At 52.7% G+C, this 23,165-nt stretch overlaps 1 protein-coding gene and 1 non-coding gene across 4 annotated transcripts in view; both read right to left on the bottom strand.

Moving 5' to 3' along the window:
• Positions 1–23,165, bottom strand: part of Gdpd5 (glycerophosphodiester phosphodiesterase domain containing 5) — an 80,986-nt gene that overhangs the window by 42,664 nt on the left and 15,157 nt on the right. For all 3 annotated transcript variants that reach the window (XM_076846626.2, XM_076846628.2, XM_076846627.2), the window contains exon 2: positions 8,424–8,493. The gene's annotated coding sequence lies outside the window, so the exon portion shown is untranslated. The remainder of the gene's footprint in view (positions 1–8,423; positions 8,494–23,165) is intronic.
• On the bottom strand, positions 11,711–11,784 carry Trnaa-ugc (transfer RNA alanine (anticodon UGC)). The gene has a single exon. It is a non-coding gene; the product is annotated as a tRNA-Ala (tRNA).

The following is a 23,165-nucleotide window of genomic DNA, read 5'->3' as shown; positions in this document are numbered from 1 at the left end:
TGGGCCTCACCAGGGCCTCTGCCTATCTCCTCCTCCCACCCCCAACCCCACCACCAATGCTAACCTCAACCTAGGGATTACAGCCTCCGGTCCCCAGGGGAAGATGCATTAGAGCTTTTGCTGGGAATACTGAACGACCATGAGCCTCTTACTTGCTGGGAATTGTCTGATGCAGCCTCTGTCCCAGGGGCTCTTGGAGAGGCTTGTGGAATATGGTGCTGCTGAGGGGACTTCCCTGAGCCCAGGGCCTGGGGGCAGCATGGGGTGGGGATGACTGCCTTTGCCTTGGCTTTGTTGGAGAAACACATAGGGGTAGGCAGAAAGGTGTCTGAGTAGCGCAGCAGTGACCAAAGCTCAGCAAGTGGGCGTTCTGGGAGCAGGAACCCACAGCCATGTCCCCAGTCCTTTCCCAGCATCCTTGACCATGGGCCTGATGCCCACAGGTCCTCTGCTGCCCCTTCCCAGTCACCTCCTTACAACCCACCTGGGAATGGAAATTCCGCTTCAATCTGGAAAAGAGGGAAGTGGAACAGTACACCTCGCCTTGGTCCAGGGCTCAGCGGATGACTGCTGGGGTGACTCTTCTCTCCCCCGAGGGGGTGTGCGTCCTGCCATGCTGGTAGGACTCCCCTGGGAGACAGACCTCCTCTCCTTCCTCTGTGTGTTCTCTCAGCAGGGACAGCTCGTCCACTCCCACAGCTGCAGTTATCAGACCCTGCCAAGGTCACCTAGTCTCCGCCTCTGGTGGAGATGGCCAGTGGCTGTTTCCGAGAGTGACACCCAGGCTCCTGCAGACCCACTCTGCGCGGTGACCTCCTCGCCATCCCCAGCCGGCTTCTCACACCCCTCTTGGCCCTCTTCTCACCATCCTCAGCCACTCCCCTGGTTCAGACCTCTTCTTTTCCCTGGAGTCCCTGGGGTGGGCCCTGTCCCTCCATTAGGACCTCCCTGCTGAAACCGGAGTGAACTTTTTCTCCAGTCACGTGACCAGGATCTGGCCCCTGCCGCTCCTCCTGCCTGGCCTCTCCAGAGCTTTCTGTCCCTTGTCTAGTTACCTCTTCCTGATCCTTTGAATCTCAGCTCAGATGTCTCTTCCTCTGGGGAGCCTCTCCTGAGCCCCAGCTTGGTGAGAGCCCTTCCATAGCCCTGCATATCCCCCCACTCTTACCCGGGCACACCACATATACACCATTGACACGCCTGTCTCCTCCATGGGATGGCCTGGTTATCCCATGTCCCCAGTGACTGGCACAGGGCCGTGAGAAGAGAAGACACACTAAGGGCTCCCTGGATTCTGCTTCAGGGGGTACCTGGAAATTCTGCTCACAGTTGTGCAATTCAGATACTGGGCAGCAGACACTCAAACAAGCTCTCGGAGTCAGCACACTTCCCACCTGTCCCCAGCCATAACACACCTCCCCTTCCTGCCAGGCTAATGACATTCCTTAGCATCAACAGATCTCTCAAAGCCACCTCCCAGGACTGCTGATACCAGCCAAGTTCCTGAGAAATCCCTTGCCAATAGCTCCTGCTGGCTGTGGGACAAAGGAAAGCCCCTCCCCAGCACAAAGTCCTGTTTTCTGTCTGAATTTCTGGCCCCTGCCCTGAACTTCCGTGGTCTCCTGTTTGCACAGGGAAAGACCTTCCCAGAGTCACGCCTGAGAGGCAGCCAATGCCCACATGCAGCTGAAGCAGGATGTTGAGGCTGAGCCCCCACGTCCAGGGTCCTCTGCCATCCCAACATCCCAGAATGTGCCTGACCTTTATCCCAGCTCTGCCAGGCTGTGAGGCCCTTACTTTCCCAGACCCTGTTGCCCACTGTTTTTCTTGAGAGCAGACAGAGTTTCAGGCCAGGTGTGAGGGCCTGGGTTCTACCTGGTCTTCCTCGGACAGGCCACCAGCTCTCTCTGAGCCTTGGGCGGGGCACATGGAAGTGCCTGAGTCTGTAATCAAACCTGATGAATCTGAACAACTTAAAGGAATCTTAAAAACATTATGCTGAGTGAAGGATACTAGTTATAAAGGGCTAAGATTATATGATTCCAGAAAAGTCCAGAATAGGCAAATATAAACAGAAAGTAGACTAGTGAATGCCAGGGCCAGGAGTGTGAGGAGGAACGGGGGTGGGGAGACTGATAACGGGTGTATGGAGTTTCTTTTTAGAGTGATGGAAATGTTCTGCAATTAGATAGTGGGGACAGCTGTAGGACTCTTTGAATACACGAAAACCCACTGAATTGTGCACTTCAGAGAGTGAGTTGTATGGTGTGTGGATTTTATCTGGGTAAAACTGTTTAAGTGCTCAGATCTGGAAGTCACCAGAAGACTATCTGCTCTAGTGTGAAGGTGCTGCAAGGTTGATGGCTGCTGTACCAGAAAGGACGATGGCCTGGGGTCCTTGACTACAGCTGGACCCCCTTCATTCCTACCCTGGCTGGTGCCTCCAGGGCCTCAGATTCCAGGAATTGCTCTGTTCCCTTCCAAGGAAATCTTCTGCTTAAATTACTCTGAATTATTTCTGTTGTTTGCAACCCAAACCCTCAACTGGTACAAGGACATTCACTGTGTTCCCAGTTCTTAGCAGATTTTAAGCACTCAATAAAAGTGTTCCTAAAATGGTGGACCCAGCATCCGCACAGTGGCATTACTGCCAATCACAGTCATTGCAGCATGCTGTGCTGTCGCTCGCTCGTGGGGTGTATGGTGGGGACCAGGAGGACTGGGGACTTGCTGGGCATCAAGCTAGTGTATATTACTTTCAGATGACAACCTTTCCGAGTGCAGGACCGTGGCCCTGTCCTACAGATCAAAAATAAGGGCTTGAGCGAATAGATGACTCAGCTGTGGCCCATCCCCACAATGCAGTGTTATTCCAGGATAAAAAGAAATGAGCTCTCAAATCCCAAAAAGACCCAGAGGAAATTCGGAAGCATATTGCTAAGTGACAGAAGCCAATCTGTAAAGGCCACATACTGTGTGATTCTAACTATATGACATTCTAGAAAAGGCAATGCCACAGAAGCAGCAAGATCAGGAGTTGCCAGGAGCTCAGGGGGAGGGAGGGAGAAGTAGGTTGAAATGGGGGTTTTAGGGCAGTTAAACTATTCTGTATGGCCCAGAATAGGTGTCCTTACCCATGTGTCAAACCCCATGGAATGTGCAACACGGAAGTGAGCCCTAGTGTAAACTATGTACTTGGGCTAGTAATGACGTAACAGTATCAACTGAAGCAAATGTACCACATGGATACAAAATGTGAAAACAGAGGAGAGTCGGGGGAGGGGAAGAGGGTACTTGGGAACTCTGTATTTCCCAGTGAACTTTTCTATAAAACAAAAAGTCTATTAATCTCTCTCTCTCGCTCTCTCTCTCTCTCTCTCTCTCTCACACACACACACACACATACACACACACACACACCACACACACACACACAAACATGCACATGTGTGTATGTGCAAAAAGTGATTTGCCTGAGGCCGAAGGGCTAATCATGGAGAAGGGAAGATTTGAACCCAGGGCCGGTGACTCTGAAGGGCAGACTTCTCATGGCACCAGCAGAGGGAGGTCTACCCACATTTCCACCCCCTTCCGCATCTGCCAGCTGCAGCATCTGTGGAACAGTGGACTGCGCTCAGAGGGCAGAGCTTAGTGTTTTGGTTGGCAGCGGGGATGTTCAAGCAAGGAGTGAGGCCAGGAACCCAGGAGGAAAGAGGAAAACCCCTGAGGGGTGCCAGGGCTGGGGGAGGTGGAGGCCTGACCTTCTCCTGCAGCAGGCCAGGGCCCCAGGGGGAGGAGGGAAGCAAGCAAAGGAAATCCTCCCTCCTCCCTGGCCTTGGTCCCCTCCCTGGGGCCTCAACCCCAGCCCCGCCCCAGGCCTGAAGGTCTGAGGCTGAGCTCAGGCCCCACAGTCTGGGTTGACCTGCAGGCTGGGTGACCCCCCAAAGCCTCAGGCCTTTGCTGTCCCACCCTTATATGGGGACCTTGAACACCTCCAGAGATCTCCAAGGGCCTTTCTAGCATGGTTTCTAAAACCCATTAGCCACCTGCTCTCTCCACATCCCCAAGAGCAAGGCAGAGGTGGGAGTGTTCAAGGACAGAAGGACATGTCCCACAGTCCTTCCTGCTCCAGCTGGGGAAGGGCCCTCTCTGCTCCTAGGGCAAAATCACTGGGAGTCCTGGCAGTGAATTGTCCTCCTGGGGCTTGGTTTAAAGCTTAATGAGGGTGCACAGCAAGGTTAGCTGCCTGCTCAGTCTGCCCCCCAAGGGCCTCTGCCATCTTTGGTAGTGACCAAGGGGTCCTGGATAAACATACTCAGTAATGACCTAAACTTCACCTAGAACAACCCCTCGGTGCCACAGGGTCAGGGCCACAGAGACTTCTTCACACAGAGCTTGGGGAGCATGGCTGGGGCCCCTGTGTGGTCCTCGTTGCTGATCATCCAACCCTTGTTCCCACCCAGTGTGCCAGTGGGAGCCCCTCTGCCTGTCCTCAACCCCCACCTCAAGGCAGGGAGCCCCTTTCCTGGAAGCCTTCCCTGATGGGCCAGGTCTCCTCTGGACCCCAGAACTCCGAGTGTCCTTGGGTTGTAGAACTGGCCTATGCGTGGAGACTCTGGAGAGGGTGGGATCTAAGCAGAACTCAGAAGGAAGGAAGGACACTTCAGGTGCAGGGACAGTACAGAGTAAGCCTGAAAGGCCAAGAGGGAGTGATCGGGGCTCCTAGAGCAGGATCCCTAGCTCTGGCCAGCAAGTTAGGCCCCAGCTGGGCTCCATGCAGTAGTGCTGGTAGGCCCTGCTGCCCTCCAGGGACCCAGGACAGCAAGACACCCCCCAAACAGTTCACCAACCAGGTCATTTTCCAAAACACAAACACAAACCTCACAAATCTTTGGCCCCAGTGCCAGGGCTGGAGGTTGGGGGACAGCACTGATTCTGGGACGCCCCTCTCCCTGAGGTTGATAAAAAGTCCACCCGGAGAACTATGGGGCTAACCAATCCCAGGCCCACACTACTGCTCTCCAGCCTTCTGTGGTTAGCTCTTTGGCACACTTAGAAATTTCATATGTTCCTAGTGCCGGCATCATTTGATGGCTCTAATCAAGACATCTAGGCTGTCACCATCTCACTGCATGACCTTAGGTAAGTTCCTTCACCACTCTGTGCCTCAGAGAAAACCGTAGATTCTAATGAATTTGGCAGAGAAGGTGGCCAGACCTAGGATAGGAAGAGAGTCTAAGTACCCAAAGCAGCTGCAGTGAGGTGGGGGGGTTGGAGGAGGAGTGAAGGAGGATTTGGGGGTAAGGGTAGAAGGGCTGGGAGGGGAAAAGGCCAGGTGGGACCCGCCCTCATCACACCTGCTCATTGTTTGGGGAAAAGTTACTCTGAGAGCTGAGAGCCAGAGCTCTCAAAGAATCAATCATGCCATAATTAGGGTCATTATGAATCTTACACAATGATGTCAGGGCCTCCTATTTACCCAACACTTCTGTCCCAAGAGACCTCGATTGCTCTTTCTCTGGGAGAAAGGCTGGAAGCCAAGGAAGACCAGCTCTTACTCCGGTGTGGCTCTCCAGTTCTCCCACCCTCCTGGCTGGCCTCCCTAGGAAATGGTCCCCCAGCAGGAGGGGGCGGTGTCCTCCCTGAAACTGCGCATTCAGGGGACCATCTGTCCTGTCCCTCCAGCTCTTTTGCTCCCTTACTGTGAATTTCAGGGGCCTCCCCGCCTCCCCTGGAGCTGAGGGGTTCACCGACAATCACATGTGGACCTCTCTTCCTTGCAGGGAGACAGCCTCACTGTAGCAACAGCCCCTACAGTCACGAGCACACTCACAGTGCTTACAGTTTACAAAGAGTTTCCACAGCTGCCGGCCACTGAAGTGTCACACCGACTCCCAGGCCATCACCAAGAACCCCACCTCACTCACAGACAAGGAAGCAGAGGATGCTGGAGGCAGGACTCACCCAGCACCAGGCTGAGGACCAGGTCTGCTGAGCCTCTCCCTCAGGTAAGGCCCTTAGGACACAGACCTGCATGTGTGGGACACACCTGGGCAGAGGCCAGACTCAGACCTCTCTGATTCCAGTCAGCTTCAGCTGAGACCTCACAGAGAGCAGAGCTGAGCATCTCAGAGCTCAAACTCCCGAGCGCCCCAAACCAGTTTTAGAATTACATCACCCAAGACCGTACTCTCAAGAAATCCTGGAATAATCCAGTTGGGGTCTTAAGACTATTAAGCCACAAAATGACAGCCTGAACAAAGTCCTAGAGCCATTCTCTCTAGCCTCCTCTCCCTAGTGGTGGGCCCAGCCTTCCAGTGGGGCCACAGGTGTGTGCACTCCCAGCAAGGCTCTGCAGGACCTCTAGGTTCTCTCTAAGCCTCCAGGATTGTAGGGAGGTCTCCTGCCCCACCTTCCTCACTGGCACTGACAGGTTCCCCCTGGCCCAGGCAGAGCCAGCAAACAGGCCTAAGGTCTCGCTCAGGCCTCTTGGGGAGCCCCAGGGCCTAGGGAGCAGATTCACCATCCTCCACCCCTCTAGTTGATTCCAGGGGCCTTCTCCAGGAGCCTCAGTCACAGGACCTAAGTGACTTTTTCTGATGCTTCTCCCTGGGCCCAAGAGAAGGGGGGGCCCCCTCCCAATGGGGAGGGGGAGGAGGAAGCTGAGTCCAGCAGGGCCTTGCACCAGGGCCTTCTCTCTGCCTGGTGTTTACCCCTGCAGGATGGGGCTAGTGATTTATTTTATTTACTTATGTAAACTAGCAGAGTTGCTATACAAACAGGCTTCCCAAGCAGGCCCGGAATGGAGGTCCTACCATCTAAGCAATCCTTTCACTTCCTTCCCTGACACCTACCTCTACAGCCTGCCCTCCCGCTGGCCCTCCTCCTAGTCTGTGCTCCAAGGACACCAGGCTACACAGCTGTCCCACCTCCACGCCTGTGCCCAGGCTGGGCAAGCTGCCAGGAAAGCCCTCCCCGACCCCAACCAAATCTTGTCCATCTGAACTAATGGACCCTGTGCAAGACTTAGTCTGATTGCCCCCAGAGGTCCAGGGTGTCCTTCCTCCGCACTCATCATCTGACAGAGCTCTTGAGAACACTCACAGGCCTCAGCACTTGGTAATCATCTGCACCCTGGCTGCCCTACCCCCAGGCTCAGAGCTCTTCCAGGCTGAGGCTTCTTATCCAAGGTGGCCAAGATTTTCTGAAGACCTGAGTGTCTGTTGCCCTGTGCCCAGTGATGGGGACAAAAGATACCCCTGCCACCCCCAACCCTGTCCCCTGTCCACTTTCAGCTAGAGGAGTTTTGTATAGGGGGTCTGTGTCCCCTGCATTGGGCCTAGCACCAAGAAGGTGCCTATGTGCTTGACAGTAAGAAAACCTGGTGAAACATGCAAAGGAAGGAAAGAAGGAATTAATCAGAGCTGTGTAAACCACACGACTGCAGAACCACTCCTGAGCCTGAGCTGAAGTCCGCCTTTGAATAATAATTAGGCTTTTTCCAATTTACAGGAAAAAAAAAAATAAGTTACTAAAAAAAGTCTCAGGTACTTTTCTCCCACAGATCTAGTGCAAATGACCTCAGGTTTAGCATAGGATCCTAATTTCATCCCTGTCATTAACATTGCTTTTCTTCACAGTATTCTGCAAAAAGCAGAAGTCTCTGCTTCTGGGCATGTCTCAGGACCCAGAACCTAAACTTTTCTTCACCTCTTTCAAATGACTTCTTTCTTTGGTGACCAGAGAAAACTGACCTTACTCAAGTGCTGAAAATCCCAGGAGCTGGCCAGCCCACCTTGAAGGTCCAAGCCAATTCCATGACTCAGGGCCTCCAGTGCTACTGCTTGCTATTCATTCCTTTGGCTGAAGCACTGTTTTCTTTAGGGTTCTAAATTAAATTTAAATTCTCTCTTAAAACACAAATCTTCCCTGGAATTAGGAGCCCATTAAACCCCAAATTGGAGGTCAAAGAAATTTAGTTACCACTTGACTCCAGAGAGGCAGTGAATCCCAGGGCTTTGAACTCATCCCGCTGGGAAGGAGACTCACCTGGTTCTACCATGCGCCTAATTGAGCAAATTCTTACACCTCTGTGCCTCACTTTCCTCTTTTATAATGGGGGGGGGGGGTCATGACACCAATCCTGTGGGCTTTTATAAGGACTAAATGAACTATTACACGGAAAGCCCTTAGACAAGTGCCTGGTACATATGCATTGTCCCAAGCAAGAGACCCCCACCCAGAGCTGTGGGTCTTATAAAATGGGTCCATAGTTCCCACTCCTCCTGTTTTTCCATAACTGTTCTTTCCCTTCAGGAGAGGCAGGCATCACATAGAAGCCAGGGGGCTACTCTCTGCGGCCGGTTTCCACCTCCTTTCTCTCTTCTTCCTTCATGTCTTTTTTCTTTACCCAAAAGACGTACCAGTGGCTGCTAGCTGAGCTCCTGAGGGTGTCCTGTCCACGGAGGTGGAGATGTCACTTCACTGGAACACCTAAGGGGACAAGGGGACAAAGACAGTGAGATCCTTCATCACTCTGCCCTGCCTTCTACCCTCCACACCCTGCCCTTAAGGAGCCCCTAGCCTGGGCCCACCCTGTGCTAGATGTAGAGTCCAGTGATGGGTCACGCTGGTCCCTGCCCTGGGCATGAATCTGGTGGCTTATCTAGTCCTGGCCCATGGGAAATGGAGCATGCAATTCTTTTTCCACACATGCTGCCCACAAACCAACCAATCCCAAATCCAGACAGCATGCTTCTCAAACCACCTGTGCCCCTCTGCAGGGCCCACGGAAGCAGGACCCAAGCCCAGCCACCCTGGGGGCAGAGGCCCTCTTCTGCTGCCAGGGACCTGCTTCTCTGAGGTAGCTGCCAGACCAGCTGTTCTTCCAAAGCAGCCGAAGTGGGGAGGGCCGGTGGGCTGGAGGCGGGATCTGGGGCACCACAATTATGTGCCTGAGTGACTCATGCATCACCTCCCTGCTCCCTGAGCTCCCACAGCCAGCAGGGCAGCCCCCTGCCCAGGAACTGCGGGGAGAGATGGTAGTCTCAGGACATGGGGAGAAGAGGGGAGGGGAAGGGGCTTGGGGTCAGCACTGCAGGCTTCAGAGGTGCTGCTACTTTGCCTATTTGGGGACACTGAAACTGGCAGAGCCAAGGCCTTCCTATGTTACCCAGAGAGGCAGAAGCAGAGCCAGGGCTGGGACCCAGGGCCATGGTGTCTCAGCCTAGTGCCCAGCCCTGGGCCTGCGTCAACATGAGAACTTTCCCCAACCCATTCATACTCTGGAAGCAAAAAACACACCTCTGACTCAGGCACCCAAAGTTGGGCTCAGAAACAGCTTAGACAGACCCCAGAGCACCCTAGCCCTACCTCTGCACCTCCAGTGCCCAGGTTTTCCACCATGCCTGGAATCCCTGCACTTCATTTACAAAAACACACTTGTTTCCTTTATTCCCACAATGATCCTAAGGCCTAAGTGACAGGAGAATATAAATAGACTATGGCTTCTCAAACTTCAGTGTGCACACAAACCACCGGGGATCTTGCTAAGCTGCAGTCTGACTCAGTAGTTCCAGGCTGGGACCTGAGAGTCTCCATTTCTGACTTGCTCCCAGATGATACCAATTCTGCAGGTCCATAGACCACAATTGAGCAGCGAAGATATTATTGAGAGCATGATTCTGGGGTCACACTGCTCAAGTTAGAATCTTGGCTTTCATGATGTGAACTTAAGCAAGTTACTTCACCCCTCTGCATCAATCTCCTTATGTACAAAATAGTAATAATAAACCTACTCCATGGGGCTGATGTGAGGATTAAATTAGCTAACGTGTGAAACACTTAAAGTTTACTTAAATTTTAAAGCAGAGGTTCTTAGAGGTAGGCAGACCTCACAAGATGGTGAAGTTAGAATTCAAACCCAAATCTCTCTTTCTGTCTCTTGTCTCTCTCTCTCTCTCTTTCTTTTGTATTGGGGATTGAACCAGGGATTATTCTACTGCTGGGCTACCTCCCCAGCCCTTTTGATTTCTTATGTTGAGACAGGGTCTCCCTACATTTTCAGGGCTATTCTTGAACTTGGGCTCCTCTTGCCTCAGCCACCTGAGTAGCTGAGATTCTAGCTGTGTGCCATCAGGCCTGGCTTACACCCAAATGTCTTAATGTAAACCCTGCCACATCAAGCTGCACAAAAATGTCACAGCCAGCAAGTCCTACACCCATTGGGTAGACATGGACACTGAAGCCCAGAGAAGGGCAGGGTTGATGTCCGTGTCTCCTGGCCCGATGCTCTTTCTGCCACACCTCACTGTCCTGTAAGGAAGAGAAAGTATCACCAAGTCTCCCTGAGTGGTACCAGCTCTGCTGTCAGCCCCACCTGTGAGAGCCCCTGAGCACAGGCTGGGTGACGCAGAACAATCCAATCCCTGTCTTCCATTTCCCATCTCCTACCTCCAGCCTGGGTCAGGGCTCAGTCTCAGGGTCACCCTGCTGGGGTCCAGTCACAGAGTGACATGCTGGGGCCTGGCTCCATCCCAACCTTGACTCCCCAGCACAGGGCCAATGGGAGCCTGTGAGTCACTTGAAGGAAGTGCTTGGCCCCAAACAGGAAGTGGCCCTTTAAGCTGAAACCCCCCTGCAGGATGGCCCTAGGACATTCTGGGACAGGAAGTAGAAGTTGATGAAAGAAGGAAAGCTGATGGGACACAGCAATACCCGTTCAGACTTTACCAGAAACTCAAACGTGGCCTGCACCCTCTGCTTTGGGACACCTGGCTTGGGGGCTTTCCTGCTGTGGCCTGGCAGTGATCTCAGGTGGATCAGTGCCCTTCTCTGAACCTCCATAGGATCATGGGCTGCACTAAAAGCCTCCTGTGTCCTGGATGAAGCACTGGTGCAAGAGCATTGGTGCAGGTTGTTTATATGAATGACCAAACACACCTGAATGAAATGACTGAATAAAGACACCTCAACTCCAGCGGCAGCACAGGACCCATCCTTTATCTGTTGCTAGTTGTATGATAGAGGGTTTCTCATTGGCCAGAAGACTCACTCCCTGGACCACCCTTAGATGGGGAAAGGAGCCCCACCCCCCCAGCCCCACAGGTCACAAATGCACACACGTCTGAAGAACGCACACAGGAGTCCTGTCACGCGACACCCACGTGACCTGTAATCCTAAACATTTGCTTTCCTGACACCACTCAGGCCCCAGCCGAACTCTTCTCCATTTCTTGAACCTGAACAACAAAAGGTGATTCTGTCCAGATGCCAGGAAGGTCATCTGCTGAGGGGGTGGCTGATGCCTCAGAGGCGAGGGAAGGTGGAGGGGCACGGAGGGGCAAAAAGAGTCAGAGGGAAGACAAATTAACTTGTCAACTCCTGTCGCTGTCAGTCTCTCTGACGGCGACGTGCAGTAGCTTCTTGCATAACCAAGTATCAGTTTTCCAGTAATGCTGAGCATCCTTTTTTTTTTTTGGCATTTCTTCCTGTTCCATTTTGTGGTTCTGAAAGTACTCATGAATTAGTGTGGTATTCACAAAAAACACACGTGTTGGCTGAGGAATCTCTTACAGTATTTAACAATTCCTATTGTTCCAACATAACATAAATCGTGATACTAGTTCTTTAAATTGGCAATGAGATGGACATTGAACACAACTATGAATAGTCTCTCTCTCTCTCTCTCTCTCTTTTTTTTTTTTTTTTTTTGTGATGCTTGGGATTGAACCCAGGGCCTTCTGCATGCAAGGCAAACACTCTACCAACTGAGCCACATTCCCAGCCCTGAATAGTCTCATTTTAATAAAGTTTTTGAATTGGTATTTCATCTCTAAATAATTTTATTTAAAACCCGATGTCAATTGATGTATATTGTTTTAATTTTAACAGATATTATAAAAACAATTTTTGAAAATTTAAATAAATGTTCCTGTGTTTACATTGGATTGGACATATGTTCAAATTCTACACATTTATTTTGGTGCTGGGGATGGACTCCAGGGCCTTGTGCATGTTAGGCAAGTATTCTGCCACTCAGCTCCACCACTGGCCCTCAACTTTATATACTTTGAAATATAATCATATTTTACTTCTAGCCCTTTAGGTTATTGCCATTAATAGAGCACAAATAATAGGAAAATCTTGATTATAACAATATAATTAGTGATTTTGATAAAATGAAGATAATACATGTTATAAAATAAGTAATCATAATTATAAGTCTTAATATTTACCCAAATAACCCCAGCCCATCAATAAACCAAGCAGAGTTGGGCAACAATAACTTCAGACATCCTTGATATTTTGTCACTTCAGAAGGCCGAGGCAGGAGGATTTTGAGTTCAAGGCCAGGCTCAGCAACTTAGCAAGGCCCTAAGCAACTTAGTGTGACCCTACTTCTAAATAAAACATCTAAATAAGGGCTGGAGATGTGGCTCAGTGGTTAAGTGCCCCTTGGTTCAATTCCTAGTACAACAAACATCAAAAACACTATACCTTTATGCATGTGGTTCAATTTACATAATGAAGGTATGTTTTTCAAGGTGGGAAGGTCACACTTGTTTTATTTAATAGATTTAATAGGCTGTCACTCAGCTCTGTTCCTCCCATGGCAGGGGGTGCTTCACTGCACAGGGTGGGCAGAGGCGGGATGGAGTTTTAGTTCCTGGAATTCATACACTTACCCCCAGCCTGTCTAGACGATCACAGGTGGAGTGACCAACACACATTCCCTAAGCTTCCATGCAACCAGTGAATGGATGGGGCTCGGGATGGGGGAGCCCAAGGTTTAATGGTATAGACAAAGATGACAGAAGCCAGGGGAGTCCTTACTGGTGGGTCAGTTGGCATAGGGCTGGAGCCCCCTGGGGGTGAGCAGACTTATTTCCCTGGCACCCCCACCTCCAGCCCAGCAGGGACCTGACCCTTTAGACCAGTTCCTCCTCTGGGGTCACCACCCCATGTCCACCCTCACCCCTGGGGCCTGTAGGTTCCCAGCTTTGCAGTGGATGGGACATTAGCCCATCTGAACACAGAGCCCTCACCCAGCAGCTGCCCCTAGTGCTGACCAGGTGAGCCACTAGGGACACAGCAATGAGGACCTTTTGGCTCAGTTCACCTTCACATGGTGAAGCATTTAATGAACCCAGGCAAAAAGGGGCCAGGGCTGGGGGCCAGGGCAGAGCTGAGAAATGTCAAGGTGCTCACTTAACCAGCCACTTGCCTGGGAGCAGGCCCTCACCCTCTCACCTCCATCCTTTTGCTGTGTGGTCACGGGCAAATCACCTGACTTCTCTGGACATCAGCTTTGTCACACAGGGATCAGCATCATGAAATTGCCTCACTTTAGGTGAGCAATTTACAGCTCTGCTTAGGAACATGGGGCACCGAGGCTTAGAAAAGGGAGGTGACCTAGCCCTAGCAGGTCACCTAGCAGGTCATAGAATCTGGACTGGTATTCACGTCTCTCATGGTCTATAGGGATAGACCCTCAGGGGCCTGAGTGGGGAGATCAGGTCATGGGTGACATCTCTTGTGATGTCTGTCATGAGGGACAGAGGAAGAGTTAGGGAGGATACCATCCAGGCCGACACAGGCAGGCTGACCCAGGCAGCGGTTAAAGTCACATTGTCAGATCCTAGGATTTAGTCAAAACAGCCTGGAAGGACAATTTCTGTTTGTTCTTTCCTGGGACATGCTGACCAACACGAGTTCCCCCAAGTGACACGGAGCACCTTCTAGGGACAAAGTCCAGAAAAAGACACAGTGGTATGGGCTGGCAACAAAAGCCAAATTCAATTCAGGAGGGGCTGGGCCACTGGGCCTCCATTTCCTGCTGGTGTTCAGATCTGTTAGTCTGGACAGACTAACCTCTGCCTGTCCCACCTCCTACCTCGAGGGCAGCGCTGGGATTCTGCCTCTGGAAGGTGAGCGAGAGGAGACCTGGGGCTGGAGAGCAGCAGGAGCGCCACACAGCTCTCAGGAGGTGCTACCCCAGCCCTGGGCTCCCCCCCGGCACATGCCTTCCTAAGAGCTGCCACTTACTGGTGCCAGGTTTTGGGCACTCAGCACCCTGCGAGCTTCATCTCACATAATCCACATGTTAATCCCCTGAAGCCGACTCTGCGTGCTCCACCCATATCCCCTGGGACCCTTTTACTACTGCGGGGCACATGGGATTGTGTGGTCCCTCCCAACAACCAGCACCCAGCTGTGTGTATGTGTGTGTGTGTGTCGGGGGGGGTGATGTCCAGATGCCCCTGGACTGCTGAAATCCCTTTACCAAGGTCATGGCCAGCTCCCAAGGTGGCCCTTCACCAGTGACTGACCAGGTGGGCTGTAAGTGCCCTGGCATCCTTGCCACAGGAGGGCCAGCCCTGGGGTGTGGCCGGACACTGTCCCCTGAGCTCCTCTGCCAGACTAAGCTGCAGTTCCCTGTGTGGAGTTGGCACAACATCGTCTCCTGCCTCTCCTCCTCCTTTCTCCGCTTTCTACTTTCCCTGTTCCCTTAGTGTGTCTCCCGGAAAACTTCCCAGTAAGTCACTCTCACACAGCTCCTGCCTTGGGACCTACTGATCCGACCAACCTCAGCACCTAGAGGTGCAGCCATTAATTCTTCCATTGTGCAAACTGAGTTCTGCTGCCTTCTAGGCAGGGGAACTTGAAGTCCACCAGATATACTGGCTCCTTTCTTCACCAGCCCAGTCCCTCTGTCCACCACCTGCATCATCTGAGCCTCTACCTTACCACTGGTCATTTAGGCTAACTTTACTTCTTTTCATTTATTTATTTATTTATTTACTGGAAGGAAAGGAGGAGAATCTGTGGGAGATCCAGGGAGAATGACTAAGTTCTCGGATTCCTCTGACTGGCTCAGACCCTGTTTTGGTCAATCCTTGTGAATCAGGGCGGGTCTGGCGTCCTGGGAATGCAGGGAGACTTGAAACCCGATTTCATGAAAACAAGTTGTAAAAACATGAGCGGCCACTCCAAGTGGCCGGCTGATAGGCTTGGCTCCACTGTGCAGGCAGGGCTGAGCAAGCTCGCCAGAGGGAACACACAGCAGGAAAGACTCAGGCCAGACCCGAAGGAAGAACTTCCCAGTAATTGGGAGCTGGGCCCAGGGGTGAGGTTGGGTGTGGCCTCTTTGGAAGCAGACAAATCCCTGTCCTGACTTCTCAGGCTTTCCTCCTTTGAAGTGTCCATGCAGCAACCAACCGGGCAACCTACTGGGCCTCCCAGCCAGAGGCTCAGCTCCTGACCAGAATGGGTTGATGAGGTTGTACTGAGTCTGTGGGGCTCCCAGGATCCTCCCCACACTCCAGTGTGGTTACTACCACTTTGCAGATCTGAAGTCAGACAGGGGCCCTGGAGCCTGGCCGCCTAGCGCTCAAAGCATGATGAGGGCTGCCACCACGGGCACCTCCTCCCCATCACAACTATCCCTGGGAGAGAGCCACCCCCACCACTGCAGACCCTGCTGCAGAGGGCCAGGGCAGTGTTTATGGACGACTCTCCCTCCCTCCCTCCCGCACAGTCCCTCTGCTCTCTGCAGGCCACCTCCCAGTCAGCAATAAACAGGCCCAAGTCCTGCCTGGTCCATTTCCCTCCACCCCTCTCCAGCCAAACTGCTTTTCTTTCCTCCCGAACTTCTGAAAGAGTTTTCTGCACTTCCTCCCCGCCAGAGGGCTAAGCCCACCACCCTCTGTTTCCACCAGGTCACCAGCAACATCCACATGGGAAAATCCGCCAGATCCTGCTCAGTCCTCAGCTGACACTGGACCTGGCCCTCCTTCTGGAAACATTCTCCTTCCCTGGCTTCCTGACACCCGCTGCCTGGTTTTCTCCTGCTCCCCACTGCCTCCCCAGCCCCTGCGCTCCTCTCTGCCCAGGTTGACCACTGCTGCCACGCCATGCCCGCTGCCTCCTCCGGCCCCCCGCCTCCTCCTGCTCCCTGCCTCCTGCCCCCGCCTCCTCCTGCTTCATGCTCTCCTTGGGCCATGTCAGCCACCCCCACGGGTTCAGTCGCCTCTCCCCTGGATGTCCTACAGGAGTCTCACACCCACAGTGGCCAAGTAGGAGCTCATCCCTTCCCTGAAGCCTGTCCCCACCATTTCACTCTTCTCGGGGCACCTCCATCCTCCCTGTTCTCCAGCCTCCTTCCACTTCCTCAAACCCCCAAGTTCCACCGGGGCCGCAGGTCCTTCTCCTGTTCCCCACTCCTCTCCCTTGTATCCCCTCAAGTGTCCCTGGAGTCTGAGCTCTGGTTTCCTCTGCACCATGCCTTCCCTGACTCCCACAGACTCGGCCTTCGTCCGTCTTCCTGGCCCGCATAGCCCCCGGTCCACATTCCTGCTACTGTTCAGTGGCACATCAGATGCCCAGGCTGGCTCTGGAAAGCAGGGGCAGCTGTTTACTGTGACCTGGGCCTTGGCGTCCAGCGTAAGCTCTCTCAAATCTGGGAACTTGTATTTCTGCTGGATTTGCCCCGTTGGTGAAGTCTGGATCTTCCCTCAGCCTCTGGCCTCTGGCCTCCCAGGGCAAGGGCTGTGTCCTTGCTCTGATCCTCCTCGGGCTGGTGTGCTTAGTCACACGTAGAGGCTCCTAACCTACTTGCCATTTACAAGGAGCTGTCCCGTGGGGCCCAGAGAGAGCCAATGAGCTCAACACACACACACACACACACACACACACACACACACACAGAGCACAGTTACAGACACAGGTGGTACAAGCACACAGGCTCACAGAGGTACATGCGGATGTGCAGAGATGGGCCTATGGGGATTTGAGCATCCAGGAAACGATATGAACTTGGACCACTGACTCACTTGGAGTGCAGGCTGGCACAGCTAGGGCTCAGGCTGGCTCCCTGACTGCAGAACTGGGCCCCAGAGAGGACTAACAGCCCTGGGTGGACCAGCCAAGTCTGTTTGGACCCTAAGGCTGTAGGCAGAGTGGAGAGGACTATGGGAGGGAGAGGATGAGGGGTGCAAGGGCTGTTCTCTCCATGGATGGGGCTGGGAGCAGAAGGGGAAGCAGTACCCTCTCTTACAACAAAGCCAATGTGAGCAGAGAAGAATCACAAAGTGTTCAGTCTTTTGGATGGAGAGGGCAGCAAGCTGGGTCTGCACATCACACTTAGAACTGAAGCAAACAACCGAAGGGAAACTCCCAGTGTGATCCCCATCAGGCCTGCCCTCTCCTTACCACTCCCAGGTCCAGACCTCCCTCCATCTGCTGAGTCCACCTTGCAAGGCTTCCCCAAGGTAGCACACCAGGTCCTTCATCTCTTAAGAAACAGCCAAGAGCTCCCTGGAACCTACAGGATCAGGTACAAACCCCATGTGCAATGCTCTTTTCCACCTGGCCTCAGCACACCTTTCCAATCTCCCCCTCCCCCTCAGGACAGCCCCGCCACTAGGAGTTCTATCTTGCTCCAGGGACTCCACTCTATTCCATACCTTTGTACAACTAATTTCTGCTGCATGGAAGACCTCCCACTTTTCTGGTCTTGGTAAACTCCAATAGACTCCTCAATACCAGATGGAAAATGCTGTTGTTCTGTAGATTGGCTTTGGCAGTGGAATTCAGGTCTTCAAATCAGTACCATAAGCAAATTGCATATGGTCAAATTCATCCTTGGCTATATATAGCTACCACTTATATGCAATGCCTAGGCATTGTTCTAGGCATTTCCTGTTTTGACTCACATAGCCCTCAAGACTATAGCAGATTATATTTCCAAAGAGATCTGCAGCAGGACCTCCCATCCCCCATGCCCTTTTTGTTGTTGTTGTTGCTGGGGATTGGACCCAGGGCCATGTGCATGTGAGGCAAACATTCTACCAACTGAGCTATAACCCCAGCCCCCGGCCCCAAGCCCTTCTTGCAGTCTAATGCTGACATCTTCCCAGAAGAGGTAGGGTCTTCCTACCACAACTTGAATCTAGGAGGATTTGAGAATAGTGGATTAAGTGGCACTATGAGATTTCTGAGACCAGGCCACCAAAAGTGATGTGGCTCCTGTGTCTTTCACTGGGATGTTCCTGCTGCAGTCCCCAGCCACCACATAGGCACTGCTCAGAGGCTGCCATGCCATGGGAGAGCCAGCCCAACCAGACTCAGGGAGAAAGGAAGCCCTGAGGATGCAGGGAAAGCAAGACAGGCCACCAATCCCAGCTGCCCAGGTCCTCGCTGCTCATACCATCTGACTGAGACCGCGAGCCAGAGCCACTGCTGAGCTGTCCTAAATCTTTGACCCTCAGAAACTGAGAAAATGAGAGGTTTGTTCTTATATAAAGTTACTAAGTTTTAGGGTGATATGTTATGTGAGGATAATAATTGGAACAAGTATAAAGTAGAAACCATTGCTCTCCCCACTTTAGAGAAGAATGTGAGGCACAGAGAGGTTAAACCATTACCCAAGGTCAAAGAAGTAATACCTGGCAGAGCCAGGATGCGAACCCCACCAGTTCAGTCCCAGAATCTTCTCTTCCCTGCTATGCCACACTGTCTCCAAGTCTGGCTGGTCCTTCAGTCCACGGCAGGCCTCAGGGTGTGGTTGACCACGGGAAGGGATCAGTAAATGAATGACTGAATGAGTAAAAGCAGAGGAAGTGCCCAGGTGCAAGGCCAGGACCTTGGGCAAGCTTGCACCATGCAAATGAGCCTGAGGTGAGCCCTGTCCACAGCCCTGGGGGGGGGGGGAGTCAGAGATCAGAGGAGACTTGCAGGTGTCACAGGCTCTGTTCCCCATAGGGATTCTCCTGAGATGCTCCTCGCCCTGCCCCTGCCTCCCAGAATCCTGATACTTGCAAGATTATATGCAGGTCCCTGGGGAGCCAATCCCTCCTAAGGACAAGGTCTGTGGATCCTGGGGAGTAGGGGAGGGCTGGAGACCTGGGTTTAGTACCATGGCCAATGACTGGCTGTGTGAACTTGGATAAGTCCCTGCCCCTTTCTGGGTCCAAGTTCTCTCCTGTTTCAATATACTGAGACTCCCAAGGCATTACACCAGCATCACGGATAAGGCTATAGGTGAGACGTGGGTATGGGGGTCCTATAACCCATAGACAAAAGGGACCATCCCTAGAAGGAAAGCAGGTAATGGGAACAAATCCTGCCACAGTGAAATTGCTGTGTGCCGGGCCTTTCTGCAGGCACAGATGCTGTTCCTTGCAACCACCCCACAGGGCGGGCAGCCAGTAAGGAGGGATTTAGACAAATAGCAAAGGTGATGCTTGATGTGGGGTCCAACCCAGGCCCATTCACTTCAAAACTCCCATTCTTGCCACATCAGCTAAAGGGAAATAACCAAAGTGTCCATTAACAGGTGGGTGGACAGACACAGTATGGTGTAGCCACACAGTGGAATGCTGCTCTGCTTCAAAGGGGAAGGAAAGCCTGGTACTTGCTGTAACATGGATGAACCCACAGGGTGTTATGCTAAGTGAAATGAGCCAGGCCCAACACTGTAGGGGCCTAGAGTGGTCACGTAGAAACAGAAAGTGGAATGGTGGTTAGTAGGAGCCTGGGAGGGGGAGTTCCAGTTTTGCATGATGAAAATGCTCTGGAGGTCAGGGCTGAGGAGGAGCTCGGGTAGAGCCCTTGTCTAGAATGTGTGAGGTCTACACTGCAAAGAAAAAAATAAAGCCCTAGAGAGGCACTGCACAGTAGTGTGAATATAGTCAACACTACCAAGCTGTCCACTTAAAGTGACTAAGATGATAAAGTCTATGTTATGTTTTTAACATTAAATAAAATTTTAAAAACACTCCCACCCTTGGGATAAATGGGGAGCTTTGTCCCCAGAGGGGACTAGGGAAGAGGGTTTGGAAGCTTTGTGCAGACAGACCAGTGGAGTTGGGCAGGTTTGACTGAGCACAGATGAGCCCAGGGTGCTACAGGCAGAGGCTTGTATCTCTGGCCCCTGCCTCCCTGCTGGGATCAGCTGACTCCTACCCGCTGAGCCCTCCAGATCTCCACCCAAAAGCAATGCTCCTGAGGGAGCAGGCAATGGCTTGGAAGGAAGGAGGGATTTCTTGAACACCAACATATGCTCACAGGCCCACTTACCCATGACCTTGGATCACTCTGTCTTTCTGGGGACTCAGTCTTCCCATGTGTACAGCCATAGGGTGGCCTAGGATTCTTAGTGTCCTTCCAGTTCTCACACTGGCAATAACCTCTGAGGTTAGGGAGGTGGCGGGGGGTGGGGGGGTGGGGGGGGGAGGTATTAGGGACTGTGGACAGGAAGGACCAGGATACTCCCTGGTCAGAAAATCAGGTATCTTTGGCTTTGGCCTCGTGATCTGCCCCAAGCAGCTTCTGCCCACTTCACAGAAGGGACTCTGAGACCCAAGAGGGTTTGGTTTAATTCAAACTTAAGAAACATGGGCATATACCTGCTATGTTTGTGACAGGGCCACAATTCCTGTCCCCAGCCCAGTGCGATATCTCCATGCTGCCCAAAGTGGAAAACATTCTAACATAAGGTAAAATGTGATTCACTGCTGTCATTGACCAAATCCTTCATGCTCAGGGCTCTCTCCAAGAATTCTGACCCTCACCCCTTCCCAGGACTCTCAGGAATCCCTATTTTCTCCCCCAGATGGGATGGGATGGGAAAGTTCTTGGTTCTAACCCCAGTTATACCAAATAGTATCTGGGTCTGATTCCTCATCTGCTCCACAGGGACAAGAACCCTTCCCTGCGGCCTCTTGGGAGGATTAAATGAGGCTAGAGCCCCAAACCCTGAGCCTAGGGTTTGGCATACAATAGGCGCTCAATAGCAGTCTTCACCATCAGCAGTTCTGTCCTTTCAGACAAAACCATTTTCATCGATCTATTTGTTCTGTTCAAAGGCAAATCTGTTTGTTTGAATTTGTCCCAGAAGAGATTCTCCCCCAGGACAATTGGAGCCATTCCCCAGTGGGCCCCAGGGAGGAGAAGGAAGAGCCCTGATTGATGGAAAAAGGGAAAATCATCATTCCCTGGGACAGGAGTGAAATCCCCAGGAAGCGTGGCCTCCACCCATCCACCCAGGAGGACCCAGGATGGCCCCAGATCCCGCTTAATAAGCTCCCAGGGGCCCAGCGGGAGGCCCAATGCGATGGGGCTGCTACTTAAATCGCACAAAGCCTTCTATTCTTAGCTGAGCAAGGGCCTGGTTTCCTCCCAGCCCCGCAGCAGCACCAACCAGCCCAGGGAGCCAATGGTAGAGCCTGGGTTTAGTCAGGACCACTGGAGTGGGGACAGCCCTATGACCCATGGGAGGGTCTCCAGGATGTACAGGGGTCAGCAGAGAGGCTGCCTGGGCTGGACAGAGTTTTGAGTCAAATGAACCCCAAGGTTAGGTCCAACTCTTTATTTCTAAAGGTCCCACAATCCATTGATTGCTTCCGTGATTTGGGAATAGAAAGAGTCCATGGTTCCAGAAGAGCAAGGTTCCAAGAGGCTGGGCCCTAGTGTGTGCGCCTCACCCCAGCGCTCCCCTCACTTCCCAGCCTGCCCATAAAAGGCTGAGGATGACCAGCTCTTCCGGGCCGTGGGGTCCCCCCTAGGGGAGTAGTCCGGCAGACTCAGCACTGAGGTCAGTCATGCTCCCCTGGCCCCACCTCACCTGCAACCTGCTAGGGAGCCTCTGGGTACTGCAGGATAAAGGGAGAGAAGTGGAGTGGGCCAAAGCTGTCCCGCAGCCCACTACCTCAGGCACTGCTGGGCAGGGTTCCATATGCAGTGTCTGCTCTACACCAGCAGGGCCAGCACCCCTGTCAGTCAAGCTCGCTAAGTGCCTAGGAAACCCATCCAAGGTCATGGACTAGAGCTCTGAGGAGCTGGGTGAAAACCCCGAGCCACTGCTTCATAACCCACTCCTCCCCATATGCTGCTTTGCTTCTGGCCGCAGCTTCCTGGGACCAACTCCTCCAGCACCCTGTTTTAGATGGGAAAACAGGACCGGAGAGAGAAAGGTCAGGTTTCAAGGGCACACAGGGAATTGGTGGCAAAGCCAAGCAGAATTTTGCCCAGGTTGGGGGATACTGATTGGCCCCATCATCGAGCTGAGTCCCCACCATTGATTTTTCTCTGGATTCTTCCTTTACACCTGCCCGGAACTGGGGCTCCCAGGGCAGGACTTCTCCGGTTCCCTTAGTCCCCAACACAGCAACTGCTCCACGAGGTCATCTAAGGGACAAGCTAAGAATCAGAGAATAGGACAGTGGGTCACAGCCTCATGCCCAAGGCTGACTGGCTAAGCACACACATAGCCTGGCAAGGGCTAACGGTGACACATACCAGGGACACTCACGGGAGCGCTTGTCAGGAGCACTCAGAGGCCAATTAATCAGCTGTCCCATTAAGGAAAGTAAATGAGGCTCCACTCCACTGGTCCTCACAGAGCCTGGCAGTCACAGGACTTGGAACCCAGCCTCAGCTGCCTGAGCCCTTGGTTTGTACCCTGGGCATCCGCCCCAGACCCCACCCTACCCCATGCAACTACCTACCTATCAGTTGCTGCTTTTTTCCCAATAGGGTTGTAAAATTTATTTCTCATCTGAACCTCACAACAACCCTGAGTTTGGTGTGTGTTCCCTCCGTTTTATGGGGTCAAGGGAACTACAAACACACCCAAGGCACCTAGTTAGCATGGCAGAGAGGGGACACACACTCAGGAATGCCTGGCTTCATGGTCTTTCCTGGTACCCGAGGAAGGTAAGGACCCCAGGGTAATTTGCAGATCCTTGGCTGTAACAGGTGTGAGAGGGCCTCTAAGCTGCGCTGACCGTTTCCTAGAGCCAAGCAGAAATGCCCTCCTTCTTGCTTAGAGGGACACAGATCAAGTATCTAAAAACATCCAGTTTCTTTGCTCTGGCCTAGAGTTGAGTCTCCCCTGCGGATCGGTGGCCCATCATGTACCCACAAGGAGGCCTCATCGTCAGCACCTTACAGAAACCATCGAGGCTCAGAAGGGCCAAGTCACAAAGCCAAGGCTGCACAGGTATAGGAGCAGAACTGAGAAGGAAGCCAGTGTGTTCCTGCTTGGCCTCTTTAAAAGATGGGTGGTGGGCTGAGGGTGCCGCTCAGTGCAGAGCTCCTGCCTGGCATGGCAGAGGCCTGGGAGGGAGCCCCAGCCCTGTGGGGGGGGGGAGGAGGGGAAAAAA

The sequence above is a fragment of the Callospermophilus lateralis genome, chromosome 2 (genome assembly GCF_048772815.1).
Source record: "Callospermophilus lateralis isolate mCalLat2 chromosome 2, mCalLat2.hap1, whole genome shotgun sequence".
Lineage (NCBI taxonomy): Eukaryota > Metazoa > Chordata > Mammalia > Rodentia > Sciuridae > Callospermophilus > Callospermophilus lateralis.
This window is presented reverse-complemented; position numbering and strand designations above follow the sequence as displayed.